The 13536-nt window shown below is 46.8% G+C and overlaps 1 pseudogene; it reads left to right on the top strand.

Annotated features, from left to right (window-relative positions):
* Window positions 1-8100: 8100 nt before the first annotated feature.
* Window positions 8101-9063, top strand: LOC127033169 (putative olfactory receptor 2B8; annotated as a pseudogene).
* Window positions 9064-13536: the final 4473 nt, after the last annotated feature.

Below are 13536 nucleotides of genomic sequence, written 5' to 3' on the forward strand. Positions count from 1 at the left end.
GCCAGAGAAATGAGTTGGGATTGGCTGGCTTGGATCTCTATGGGGCAGCAGCTCCAAACCAGTCTCAGGTCAGGGAGACTGGTTGGCTCAGGGGGCCAGACAACTGGTACAGCACCGTGCCATCCACTCCTGGCAGGACGCATGTGCTCTTCCTCTCCAGCTGGCACTCATGCTCCACCTTCTCCAGCCAGCTCTTCAGCCAGCATCCCAACATCTTCCACCTGATGGACCTGGCCAAGCATATCTGCCACTGCCTGCTCAGAGGCAGCCCAGAGCTGCTGCAGGGGCCCACCTGGTACCTGCTCCATTCCCTACTCCGGTGGGAGGCGGCGCGCTACAGGACTTCATGCTTCAGGTCCAGTGGGTATCATAGGTCTTCCAGCATGTTGACATTGTGAGGCCTGCTGGGTGCTAGGCCTGCTCCCAGGACTGGAGGCACCAGCCTTGCTTCCACCAGGTGCAGATCTGCAAGACGGCAATGGAGGTCTTTGTGTACAGGCCAGTCAGCTCGGAGGAAGAGCAGAGAGAACAAGTGTTTCTTAAAGAAGAGATTGAGGCTCACACAAAGGGGTGGGGCTTTTCTCTGATCTCCACTGAGGATTTGGCATGGTGGTTGGACTCTTTGATTAGAAGGCCTTCCAGAGCAGGGACATCATGAAGTCCACAGAGTGCCAGGCTCACTGCAGCACCAGCCCCTTTGGGAATGTGGTGGGGGCTTGTGTCATCTAAACCAACATGGCACTGAAGTTCATCAGGCTCTTCCAGCTGAAGGTGCTCTACCAGCTCTTTGTGTCCACATCATCCACCTGGTCCAGGACCCCTGAGCCATCTATGCCTATCACCTCTCACCCAATGCCTATCTGGTCATGCTCAAAGTCTACCACAGCAAGGATACCATGTACCTGGCCGCAGTGCACTGCCCACCTCCTGCCCTGTGTGACACTACCTCCTGACCTTCTATAATGACTTGGTCAGGGATCCACTGTGCCAGGTGGCCAAGTGGTACTGCTACACTGGCTTGGCTTCCTCCCCCAGCTCAAGCCCAGGGTTCACAATATCACCCACTGATCCAGGCTTCTGGACCTTGTGGCACTCCTGGTGCAGAGGGATTCCAGAAAGGTCTCCTGGCCTCTAGACACCGGCTCATCTTCCACCAGGATATCTGTAAACTGGCCATAGAGGTCTTTGTGTACAGGCCAGTCAGCTCAGAGGAGGGGTAGAGGGACCTAACACTTCCTAGAAGAGAGATCAAGGCCTAGACAAAGGGGTGGGGTCTTTTCTCCAATCTCACTGAGGATTCAGAGCAATGGTTGGATGCTTGGATAAGGAGGAGCTGCCTCCCCGAGCAGAGAACCCACCAGGGAATAAGTCACACACTTGTCCAGTGATTTTCCCACAAACCAGGAGGTGGATGCTGTCAGTGGACACTGTGTGGATCAGTCAGAAAATGCAGACCCAGCTACATGCACTTCTGTAGAGCCAGAGATAGAACCCCTTTCTGACAGCACTAAATACACAAGACCAGTTCACCAACAAGCAATCTGTCCTGCTGCTAGATCCTTTATCCTCCCTGCTAAGACAGCTAGTATAGAGGACTTGGAGTCAGGACTCCTGCGTTCTCTCCCCAGATGTGGGAGAGGAGTGGGGAAGGTCTGAGAGTCAGGATTCTTGGCTTCTCTCCCAGCTGTGGGAGGGGAGTGGGCTCTAATGAGCTAGAGCAGCATACTTGCCCTGGATGCTAAGACTGAGCAGCCATCTCTTATCGAGAGATCTAGAAAAGCTGTACTGCCATCCTATCTGCTGTGACAGTCTTTTGTTAAAGACAGGAAACCACCAGTCACAGCCATCATCTGAACTAAAACCCTTTCTTTCCCACTGTGAGGGATTGTCTGACAAAAGGTGAGAGTCTAATGGCCTGCTAAACCTAGGGCTATGAGTTCAATCCTTGAGGGGGCCATTTAGGGATCTGGGGCAAAAATCTGACTGGTGATTGGTTCTGCTTTGAGCAGGGGGTTGGACTAGATGGCCTCCTGAGGTCCCTTCCAATCCTGATATTCTATGAATTGCTATCCTCCCTGAAAGGGGCTTTTGAAAACTTTGGGTTATGTTTAGTTCTCAGAACAAGCCAATGGCAGATTCAAACTGATGTATGTCTTGTGTTGAAATTCTTTTTCCACTGGTGCATCTGATTCAATACATTTCCAGACTTTGGCATAAATTTTCTGGTGGTTTGCCCATTGGATTGATCTGGCTGAGGTCTCTATCCTCAAAACCCTGAACGAGGTTTGACTGCTTAGTGTTGTATAAGTGACAGGATCGTGCTAACACCTGTGATCTCTACTGCTGCTCATGAGGATCGCTTGAGTTTGTCTCCCTTTGAATTTATTTAGATTCCCTTCTTAATCTTAAGCAGAAAACTTTTTAATGGCCCCACAAGGGGACACATCAGAGACCATGTCACAAATAGCACATTTTTAATAAGTCCCAATTGCTGGATCCCCCAGCTGGAGCCAGGAGCCAAGACTCTAACAATGCCCAGCATGTCACATTCTGAAGCCTAATGAGGACACTTGCTCTGTGAGGGACAGTTGGCACCAGCCCCAGACTTTCCTCTGTCGCAGACAGGGGCTGAATACCTTGGCATCAGATCCTTGGCCAGCCAGACTGATATTACATATCCTTCTGCATCAGGTCATTGTCCAGTTACTCCAGTACCACGTACTCTTCTTTACCAGGTAACTGTCCAGGTATTCCAGTACCCCATGCCCTTCTGAAAAAAGGTCATTGTCAAGTTTCTGTAGTGTGTAGTGCATGTCTATTCATCAGGTGTAAATGCAGGTATCGGAAGGTTGAAAAGTTTTGTTCTATGTTGTTGGACACTGACGCAATTATTTTCCAGGTTCTGGGTATAAACCAGTGTTCAGCTGTTAATTACCAGCATCCTGGCCTGACCCAGCTATTCTCACACAGCTGTCAACCCTGGTCCCTGAGACTCCGAAAACATCACCAGCTGAGTGCCAGCCCCTTGGGGATGATGCAGGGAGGAAACTCTTCCCATATTCTCTAGTTCTGACAACCATAAAGGTTTGTCTCCCTCCCTGCACACAGCCCTTAGAAGTCTGGGACGGAGATCCTGAGCTGTGTGGGAGAAGACACCTGCAGTCTCAGAGACATGGGGTCCTTCCTGGCCATGCTTTGGACCTCAGTCGACCCAGACACATAGAGATACTATCCCCATAAGCTTGGAGACACAAGGACAGCTGTAGAGGGATCTGGCTAGCCAGCCATCCTTCTAGCCATCCACCATACATTTCTGCATCTATCCAGATCTCTCCTCTTCTGACCATCTATCTCTTTCTTTATTGTTCATCCTTCTCTCTGCCTTTCTCTGTCCTTCTACCAATTCACCTCTGACTTCCTCTCTTTCTCCACATCCATCCTTCTCTCTACCTGACTCCCCCTCTCTATTTCCATCCACCCATGCCTAGCCTCCATCAGCCCACACACACTCAGTAACTCTCTCTCTCATCTCTGGCTTTTCTAATGTTCCCAGCACTGCAGTCGCTGGGTTCTCAGGAGCCCCTTCCCACTGAGACAGGCTTTGGGCATCCCCACCCAGCTCGGGTTTCCAGAGCCAGAGGTGAGTGTGCTGCCCACACAGCAGGTGGACAGAGTTAGCTGATTTCCTTACCTCTCTCCTCTCTAACCCCTTAGACATTCAGCCCCTCGGCCTGGGGTGCCTCATCTCTGGGCTCCACAAGCACAGAGCGGGTTTCAGTGAAGGGGAGCAGGGATTGCAGCTAAGACTCTGCCCTGGTATGGGAGCATATGAACAGCCCGGAGCTGTTCAGGCAGGAGTAGTCTGGGGAGAGCAGATCCGGAGGTGAATGGAGGTGAGTCGGGGAAGAGGGGGCATGAAATAGGCAGAGCAAGGGAGTGGGGAAGGGAACAGCACAATGAATGGAGACAGACAGGCAGGCAGGCTGACCAGGGGAATCATGATGATTAGGATGGATGGATGTCTACTGCCACATCTCCAAAATTAGAGTCGTTATCAGCATAGGCTTATCAATGGCACAGACGCTGTGGTCCCAAGCTGAATTGGCTGGACAGAGTCTTGGTGTGAGTCCAGCAGGTGCATGGATCTCCAGTGATGGATCTCATTGGAGTATCAGGAGCAGTTCTCTTTTTAACCAACCCTCTGTCCCCCCTTACTTCCCTCCTAAAGTTTTCTTTCTCCCTCAGTCTCTCTCTGGAGCAGATCCTCAGTGGGTACCAACAAGTTATATTACAGTTGAACGTAGAAGCTCCCACAGAGATGGGGTAGCCACCGTGACAGGCACTGCATGGATACACAGTGAGAGACAGTCCCTGACCCAGCTGAGATCAGCAGGATGACCAGATGTCCCGATTTTACAGGGATGGTCCTGATTTTAGGGTCTTTTTCTTATATAGGCTTCTATTACTCCCCACTCCATGTCCCAATTTTTCACACTCGCTGTCTAGTCACCCTAGAGATCAAGGGCCTGTTCTTTTGGATGCTGCACAGATTCATAGTAAATGAGGGACACACAATCCATGCCCCAATCTAAGTAGGAAAGACAGATAAATGGAGGGCAAAAAGGAAGATTATTGTTCTCACTTTAGAGATGGGACCCCAGACTGAGAGAGTTGAAGTCACTATCCCAAAATCACCTAGTGACTCTGTTGCAGGGGGGCAACAGTTGGGGTTCGTTTGCCCGGTGTGCGTATCCCCAATGACCACACTGGAGTGACGAAGCAAGTCTCTTTATTTGAATCAAATAAGGCACAGGGAGAAATCAATCTCAAATCCTGCGCAAATCACTATCCTCTTCCCCACCTTATATACCCCACTTGTTTACAAAGATGTTCACAGGTGCCACAATTGATCATTTACAATTCATTAAGTACCGGATCCTTTAATTAAGCTATATCCTTTACCCACACTACAGAGCCCCCTTTTGCTCAATTACATTTTATACCATAAACAAAAGAACAAAAGAAAATGATAAACGATTACATGTACTCATGCTAGCTTCAAAGGAACATATTAATTAATCTAAGGGGCAATTCGAGGGTGATGGCAGGCATGAGAATGTAAACTTTTAACTCCACGCCATATTGCCAGTTATTCGGGGCCTGCCCCCCCCAACAACTCTGTGTCAATGCTGTGTACTGAAGCCAGGTCTCCAGAGTCCTCAGCCAGGACTTACCCCCTGGACCATTCTTGAGGATAAGATCCTCCCCTCCCCTCTCACTCAATCACCTTAATGTCTTCTAGACTCTTCTCATGTCATCATTCCATTCGTATTCCCATAACTCCATGGCCATCACTACATTGTGTGGGACTGCAAGTAAATTGGTCAGAATGAAATTGCCAGAGTCACTTTTGTACACTGTTTTTCCGTCAATCCCGCAGCCACTCCCCAGCTCATCCCAGATTTTTTTTAAACAATAGCCAACGACCCAGCGAGTTTAAGTAATGCCTCTCAACTGTGCTGCTGGGGAGTCTGTTTCCTTTCAACTCATTTTCACTCCTTCTCTTCATCTTTCTGGCCACAAGCCAAATAGCATTGCTCTCTGACAACCATCACCAACTGTATCTTCCTCCCTCTCTTCTTTCTCACTCAGATTTCTCTCCCCCTCTTCTTCATTCCAAGTCTCACATGCATGGATGTACTTATTTGGAGGTATAAAAGCCTCAGTAGGTGCCCATCGTCCTGTCAGGGAGTCCAAAGTATTTGTAACATTCTTAGCCCTTTTGGGTGACACTGATAGAGTTAGAGGAAGGAAGAAGAGAGATGAAAGAACAGGAAAGAAGATGAAAGTTAGGATGAGGAGAAAGTTGAAAATGTGCAAGGTGGGTTGGAGAAGAGACTGAATGAGGATGTGATGAATGCAAGCTACATACAGTGTTTGGTATTGTATTGACCACGGTCTTTGAAATGCAGACAGACAAGGTGGGTGAGCTGATATCTTTCATTGGAGCAACTTCTGATGGTGAGACAGACAAGGTTTTGAGCTTACACAGAGCAGGGAAAGGTGCTCCGAGTATCACAGCTAAGTACAAAGAGGAACAGAAGCCTAAATAGTTAACACATATTTCAAGGGATCGTTCAAGGTAAAGTTGCCAGTGAACTTGTCTTCCATTATAGAGGGGAATGGGCAGGGGGGACAATATGGAGGAGGAGGCTCAGTGGGTCACAGATTTTTATAATAAGGCATATATCCAGTCTCTCTGTTCAATCCGTGATTTTAGTGTCTATCAACATTATGAATTTAGAACACATACATGATGGGATCCACATCCGGAGCCCCTCCTTCTGGCATTCAAACAATCCCTCAAGCTCACTATGCTCCGCATCATAAGCAAGCTCCCCACAGAGCAGGACACATCAATTCAGAGTGGTACCAGACCCTGCCAGAACAACAGACACAAAACCCACAGCCATATTTCCATTTCTATGATGATCAACACCATCCACAACATGGCTTTTAAGATCCATTACTCTAAAACACCCCAATCACAACATGTGGTATATCTCCTCCAGTGCACTAAGTGCCCCAACAACAAATATGTGGGGCACTAAACCAGACAATCGCTATACTCCTGAATGAACTCACACAGGAAAATGATAAGAAGACAAAAACACTCTATCATTGGTGGGTGAAAACTTGACACAAAGCGATCACTGTATTAGTGATTTATCAATCCTCATCCTCAAAGAAAACCTGCACAAAATCTTCAAAAGACCAGCCTAGGAGCTTAAATTCATAACTTTGCTGGACACTGAAAATCATGGACTGAACAGAGACAAAATCTATATCCCACTAACCCCACCCCCATCAGCTTAGTTTTTCCCCTCCTTTCTCCTCTATGACTGGAAGCATGTTACAGACCATTTCACCATGAATGGTCCATTGAAATATGTTTTAAGTACTTGTACTGAAAAATCTGCTTCACTTTGCATTTAGCTATGACACTCTGAGAGCATTTCCCAGACCTGCAGAAATGCTCTGTGTGAGCTCAAAAGCTTCTCTCTTTCACCAATGGAAGCTTGTCTGTTACCCTAGATTTGATGGATGTGTGTACCCCAGAATTCAATCAAGGTAATTGCAACCATATTATGTGCATTGAGAAACCGTGAATTAATAAAATGGAACACCACATAGTTAAGAGTTAATTGGAAAACAGGCTTTCAGAGGCAAGGTGAAAACTAGCTGGGAGTTTCTGCTAATCAGAATGAGAGGAGGAGAAAGAAAAGGTCAACAAGGGAGATTGAAACCTTGGTGGATGGAAGACCTGGAGTCTGAGAAACTCTGATAGATATTTACTGAAAGTTAGGAAAAGTGATGATTTTGTAAAGTTTATTGTGACCTGCGTGTTTTGTAGAAGTTAGTCATAAAAGATCATTGAATACAGTGGATTCTGGAGCAGTCCTCTGAAGCCATATAGAGAGATATTTTTCTGGACATCTTTTCTCCCTGGTAGGTGAACAACTGGCCACTGACAACCTGCTGCTAATTACTCAATACCGTTTCAGTTTTTAGGTAAATATCTGGGATGCTCTAAATCTATTGCTTATGTCTGTGTGCACTTAAATCTAATAAACTGCAGGTTTAGATAGTGTCCTCTTACTTGTATTAATATTTTATCAGGCAGAATTGCTGTGTTCCCACTGTTTTATCCCTGACACCACCTGGAGGGAAACAGTTAAGTTGCCCCTGCTATGGGTTCTGAAAACCATTGGTAACAGGTCCAATAAAAGATATTACCTCATCCGCTTTATCTCTCCAATATCCTGGGACTGACCCGACTACAACAACCCTGCAGACAGACAGATGAGAGATTTCCCTGACCTTTACATAAATGTATGCAGTGCTGCAGGTGGGTCATTCCCAGGTTATTAGAGATTCCTGCCTTTCCCTTATCCATTCACTTAACACTAACCTGTCTCCTAGGACTCAAGGCTACCATTCCTAAAATACCCACTGTCAATCCCAGCACTAGCACCTAGTATTCAAATCTCCTTGCTGTGGGATATTTTTCACCCTTATTCTTTCTGGCCCCTACAGGTGATGTATGGTAAAGGGTCACAGGAAGATGGAAACCAAAGCTCCTTGGGTGAATTCATCCTGCTAGGTGTATCTGACCAGCCACAGTTGGAGCTGCTACTCTTTGTGCTCATTTTAACCTCCTACACCATGACCTTGCTTGGAAACACCACCATCATTCTGGTCTCATGGCTAGACCCCCATCTCCACACATCCATGTATTTCTTCCTCAGCAACCTCTCTTTCCTGGACCTCGGCTACACCACTAGTTTTGGCCCCCTGTTGCTGCTGAATTTCTGAAGAACCCACAAATCCATCTCTTGGGCTGGTTGCTTCGCCCAGCTCTACATCTCCCTCTCGCTGGGTTTAATAGACTGCCTTCTGCTGGCCATCATGGCCTATGACCACTTTGCCGCCATCTGCTACCCGCTGCACTACACAGCCATCATGAGCCACTGCTTCTGCCTGCAGCTGGCGGCCACCGCCTGGTTGTGCAGCTTCGGCAACTCCATTCTGCATACCATTAGCACCATGAGGCTGCCCCGGTGTGGGCGGAACCAAATCGAGCACCTCTTCTGCGAGATACCAGTACTACTCAAACTGGCATGTGTCGACACCTCTGCCAATGAGGCCGAGGTCCTTGCCAGCTCAGTGATTTTCCTGCTGGTTCCACTGGGCTTCATCCTGATGTCCTATGGCTACATAGGCACCACCGTGCTGAAGATTCCCTCAGCGAAAGGCAGGCTCAAGGCCTTCAACACCTGTGCCTCCCACCTGGCTGTGGTGTCGCTCTTTTATGGCGCGGGCATTTCCACATATCTACAGCCTCAATCCAGCAACTCCCAGCACAGGGGCAAGTTGGTATCCCTCTTCTACACCATGGTGATCCCTATGCTCAACCCCCTCATCTACATGCTGAGGAACAAGGAGATGCACAGGGCGCTGCAGAGGGCACTGAGGAGAAACATGACCACCCAGGGGGTCTGAGCTGGGAGAGCAATTGGCACAAAACCATCTCTACCTCTCATGGCTACCGTAACCTCTTCTGTACCCATGTGGAGCCTTCTGCTCTCTCCACAGCCCCGACCCTCTCCACCCACACAAACCCTCTTGCCTCTCCCACTCTGCAGAGCAAGTCTGCCCTAATCTGCACCACAATCTGCCTTCTGTTTCCCACTCCACGCAAACCAACTCTCACCCACACAACACTTCTGCCCTCTGCTTTGCAATTCAACCAAGGGCTATCCTTGGTGGACCTCCAGGAACAATCCCTCTTCTGCCCAAAGAGATTATTCTTATTCCTTTCTGTTGTGGTAGCAAAGAGGCTCCAACTGAGATCAGGGCTGTGCCAAGCAGAGCACAGACACTGAATAAGTTACAGTTCCTTCCCCAGCTGATATCAGGGCCCCATTGTTTTGGGCACTCCACTGACACACAGTGGTAGGCAGTACCTTCTCCACCAGAGACCAGGGACCCATTGTGCTGATCACTGCACAAACACAAAGCAAGGGATGGCCCCTACTCCAGCTGAGATCAGGGCCATCTTCTATGGGACCAGAAGATATCTCAGTTCAGTGGCTTCTCAATGAAAGTAGTGCACATCTGGATAGAAGGCTGGATTATGTCAGTGAAGGCAACTCTACAGGTTTTGAGAGTATCTGAAGAAGACATTGTGGATTTTGTGGAAGAGCATCTCAAATTCCAGGCCAAATCCACAGTGAAGTTCATGGCAACATCTTACAAGCCAGACATAGAGAAGACATTTCAGCTGTATGCAGACAAAGCGGAATCAGACTCAAAGAATTCTATGAGCTGACACAGAATCCAGGTGGGACCATTCAGGTCTACTCATATGAGCTCCAGGAGAGAATGAGCCAGGTGAAACACTGGAACCCACGACATGTTTGGGACATGAATATGGTCCTGAAAGCATAGTTAGCCCTAGGGCCCCAGGATCACTCCCTCCATTATGAAATGAAGAAGAGGTCTAAAGAAGAGTCCAGTAAGAATTTCCATGAACTCGTGCAAGCTGCCATTACATGGTCTGAATTAGAGCAAGTTCCTGTGGAAGAGATGGTCAAGCCCAATTCCCCTACACAAAGTGAAGGCGTAGGTAATGCATCTAACAGGGGATAGGCTTTTCCCCAAACACAGTTAACACTGGAAAGTTTAAATGAAACTGACCAGCAAACAGGAGGTGATGGTGAAAACAATGATTGAGAAAATGAAAGATAAAATCTCCCTTAGTATGCCAAAGGATCCCAAAGATTCCCACTGAAGGATATCCAGGGCAGTTACATTTGCTACACTTGTGAAGGGCCAGGGCGTACTAGTTGAGAATGTCCACTGAGAAAGAGTCCAGAGCCACAGGTACTCAAAACCAAAGGGGCATCAGGAATGAGTGGCTCATCTACAGCAGAAGGCCAAGCACTGGCAGAAGGATTCCTAGACCTGTCTTTGGTGAAAAATCAATCTGCATACAGCGCTGAGAGGAGCTCAGACAGTGCCAGCATATCTATCGACTTGTGTGAGCGAGCATTTGGAGACTAACTGCTGAAGTACTTATAGCCGAGGTGAAGATCCGCTGTTTGTTTGATACTGGCTCAGAAATCACCACTATTACTGAGTTGCATTTTCAAAAATATTTGAAAGATAAGGAACCAATCATGCACCAAATACACAGTTTGTATATGTAACAGGAGCTGATGAAATGGCAACCCCAGAGGTGAGATGCCTTGAAACAGATATAGAGTCTATTGAGTGAGTCTTTTTCTACCAGTAGGGTGGTAGGTGGCTTTGATCTTGGTCCATATGGACCCTCCATTAGAGCTGTTTGAGAATTTTTTAACGCAAAATTCTCTTGCCAGAATATGCTGACTCATCCAACCTAAACATTTTGGGGTGGGGTGTTAGTGGGTGACAACATTTTTTAGAAAAGTAAAAAAGCTTCAAAATTGTGGAAACCTCTCATTTGGACATTTAGTAAATGGAAATGTCCATCTTTATGGTTCGACACAAATTAAAGCTAACTAGAGATTTTTAAAAAATCAAAACATTTTGAAGCTGTCAAAACAAAACAAAACATTTCAATTGACCCAAACTAATTTTTTTTTTTAATTTTTGGTTCAGGCAGATTTTCAAGATTTCAACTCTTCATGCTGATTTCAGATGGGAAATGGTTTAAAATTTCAAAACAACTTCACAAGATGTGAACAGCCTTTCCTACCCATCTCTGCTCTTCATTATTCGAGTGCCCTGCTCAGGATGGCATTTGTCTGTGAGTTATGTGAGTGGAGCAGACAATGAATTCCTGAACAAATATCCCTCACTTTAGTAAACTCTTGCTACATCATCTACTGGCCAACTTGGTAACTAGAGGGCCAGAGCTCTGTGAGTGTAATCACTTATCTCCAAACACAGTATTAGTATTTATTATTTGTGTTAAGCTGACAGTGCCGAGGTGCGCAGTCATAGACCAGGTCCCCACTGTGCCAGGTGCTGAACAACACAGAACAAAGAGACAGTCACTGCCCCAAGGAGCTGACGATCTAAGTATAAGACAAGAGACAACAGCTAGATACAGACAGATGCAGGAGCACAAAGTAACAATGAGACAGGATTGGTCATCAAGGTTAGCAGTGGTCTCAGCACACCAGCAGCTGGTTCTCTGCATCGTGGAAGTACTTAGGAGACCAGACCCCTTTGTGCTAGGCACTGTACAAACACAGAACAAAATGACAATCACAAGGTATCAGGCTGAATGCAGGAGGTCAGGCTGGATTTACCTTGTAGTCTTTTCTGTCAATAAAGGCTATGAATCTATTACTACAATTTTTAAAGGTGGGATGAGGGAAGATTGGCTGGCCTAGGTTGCAGAGTTGAGAATGGAATATAGGGTCTTTCCCTTTTCTGGGGGTGCTGACTCTAATCCAGCTCCAGCACAGATGAACTGGGAAATGTGTTATGAGACCTGCCCTTATTGGCAGTGCCAGCTCCAATCAGGCCGTTAGGCAGGCATAAGGCTGTGTGTGTGAATGGAATATGGGGCTTTTTTATTTTTTATAGCAAATAAAAGACAGAGGGAGCTGAATATAACTCTGAAGTTAGGAATTGTAGAAAATTGATGAGGAAAACAAAGGGACACAAGCAGACTTAAAGACAATAAGAATAAGGTATTTAAAATATGTTGGGTGGTAGGAAGAATCCTAACAATGGTATTGGTTCATTACTAGATGGAAATGGTAAGCTTATCAATAATAATACAGAAAAGACAGAGTTGTTCAATAAATGTTTCTGCTCTGTATTTGGGGGAAAAACAGGTGATATAACCTCATCATATGGTGATAACATATATCTATTCATTTCCATCTGTGTGTACCTGCAGCCCTCATCCCAGGACCAGGACAAAATGGTCTCTCTCTTCGACAGCCTGATTACCCCCATACTCAACCCCCTGATCAACATGCTGAGGAACAAGGAGATGCACAGAGCTCTGCAGAGAGTGCTGAGGAGGAGCCCAACCACTCATAGGACCAAAGCTGGTGCAGTAGTTGGTCATGGAACCATCTGTGCCTCTTTTGGGTTCTGTAGCATCTTCCCTGCCCATATGGACTCTTCTACCCTCTGCCCGTTTCCACCCTTCACAGCTGCCTTTGCCCTCTCCTATCTCAAAGAAAAACTTACCCTCCCCGAGCCATACAAGTCCCCTGCCCTCTTTCAACCCATACAACCCACCATGTCTACACCTGAACCTGGGGCATGTCTACACCTAAAACTCTGCATCAGTGCACCTGTGCTGCTGTAGAGCTTTCATCGGAGAAGCGCTCTACACTAATGCAAGAGAAGTCTCCCTTCAGCATAGTTAATCTACCTCCCTGAGAGGCAGTAGCTATGTCGGCAGGAGAACCTGTCCTGCTGACATAGCGTGGTCTACCCAGGGGGGTTAGGTTGATATAACTACTTTGCTCAGGGGGTGGATTTTTATACCAATATAGGTCTGTAGTGTACACCAGATCTTGGAGTTCTGAGATTGCACCAGGATATCAGATTTCATTAAAAAATATTTTCTCTCTGTCTCACCCCTTATGGTTGGTTAGTACAGCTGGAAAGTTGACACCAGAATGACGTAAAGACTCAGAAAGCAGAAGGAAAAGCAAATTTATTATTTAAAACAAACCTTCTGCTTTTAAGCCAATGTCCTGATTTTTAAAGCCTGACACACCCTTTTGGAATGCTTTGGACTGGCAAGACTGCACACTCCCTATCAAGAAAGGAAGACACAATAGCCCTTCCTCCACTCATGTCTCTGCTTCTCTGGAGGGTTGGAAACTCCATTTACTGAACCACATGTCATGTGTTTGTCTGGGACCCACCAGCCTAATTGTTGATTTTGAACTGCTTTGACTATGGGATATCTCCAAGGTTAATGGAAAGAGGCCTGTTGATTTCAAGGGGCTTCAG

Source organism: Gopherus flavomarginatus, chromosome 12 (genome assembly GCF_025201925.1).
Source record: "Gopherus flavomarginatus isolate rGopFla2 chromosome 12, rGopFla2.mat.asm, whole genome shotgun sequence".
NCBI classification, from domain to species: Eukaryota; Metazoa; Chordata; order Testudines; family Testudinidae; genus Gopherus; species Gopherus flavomarginatus.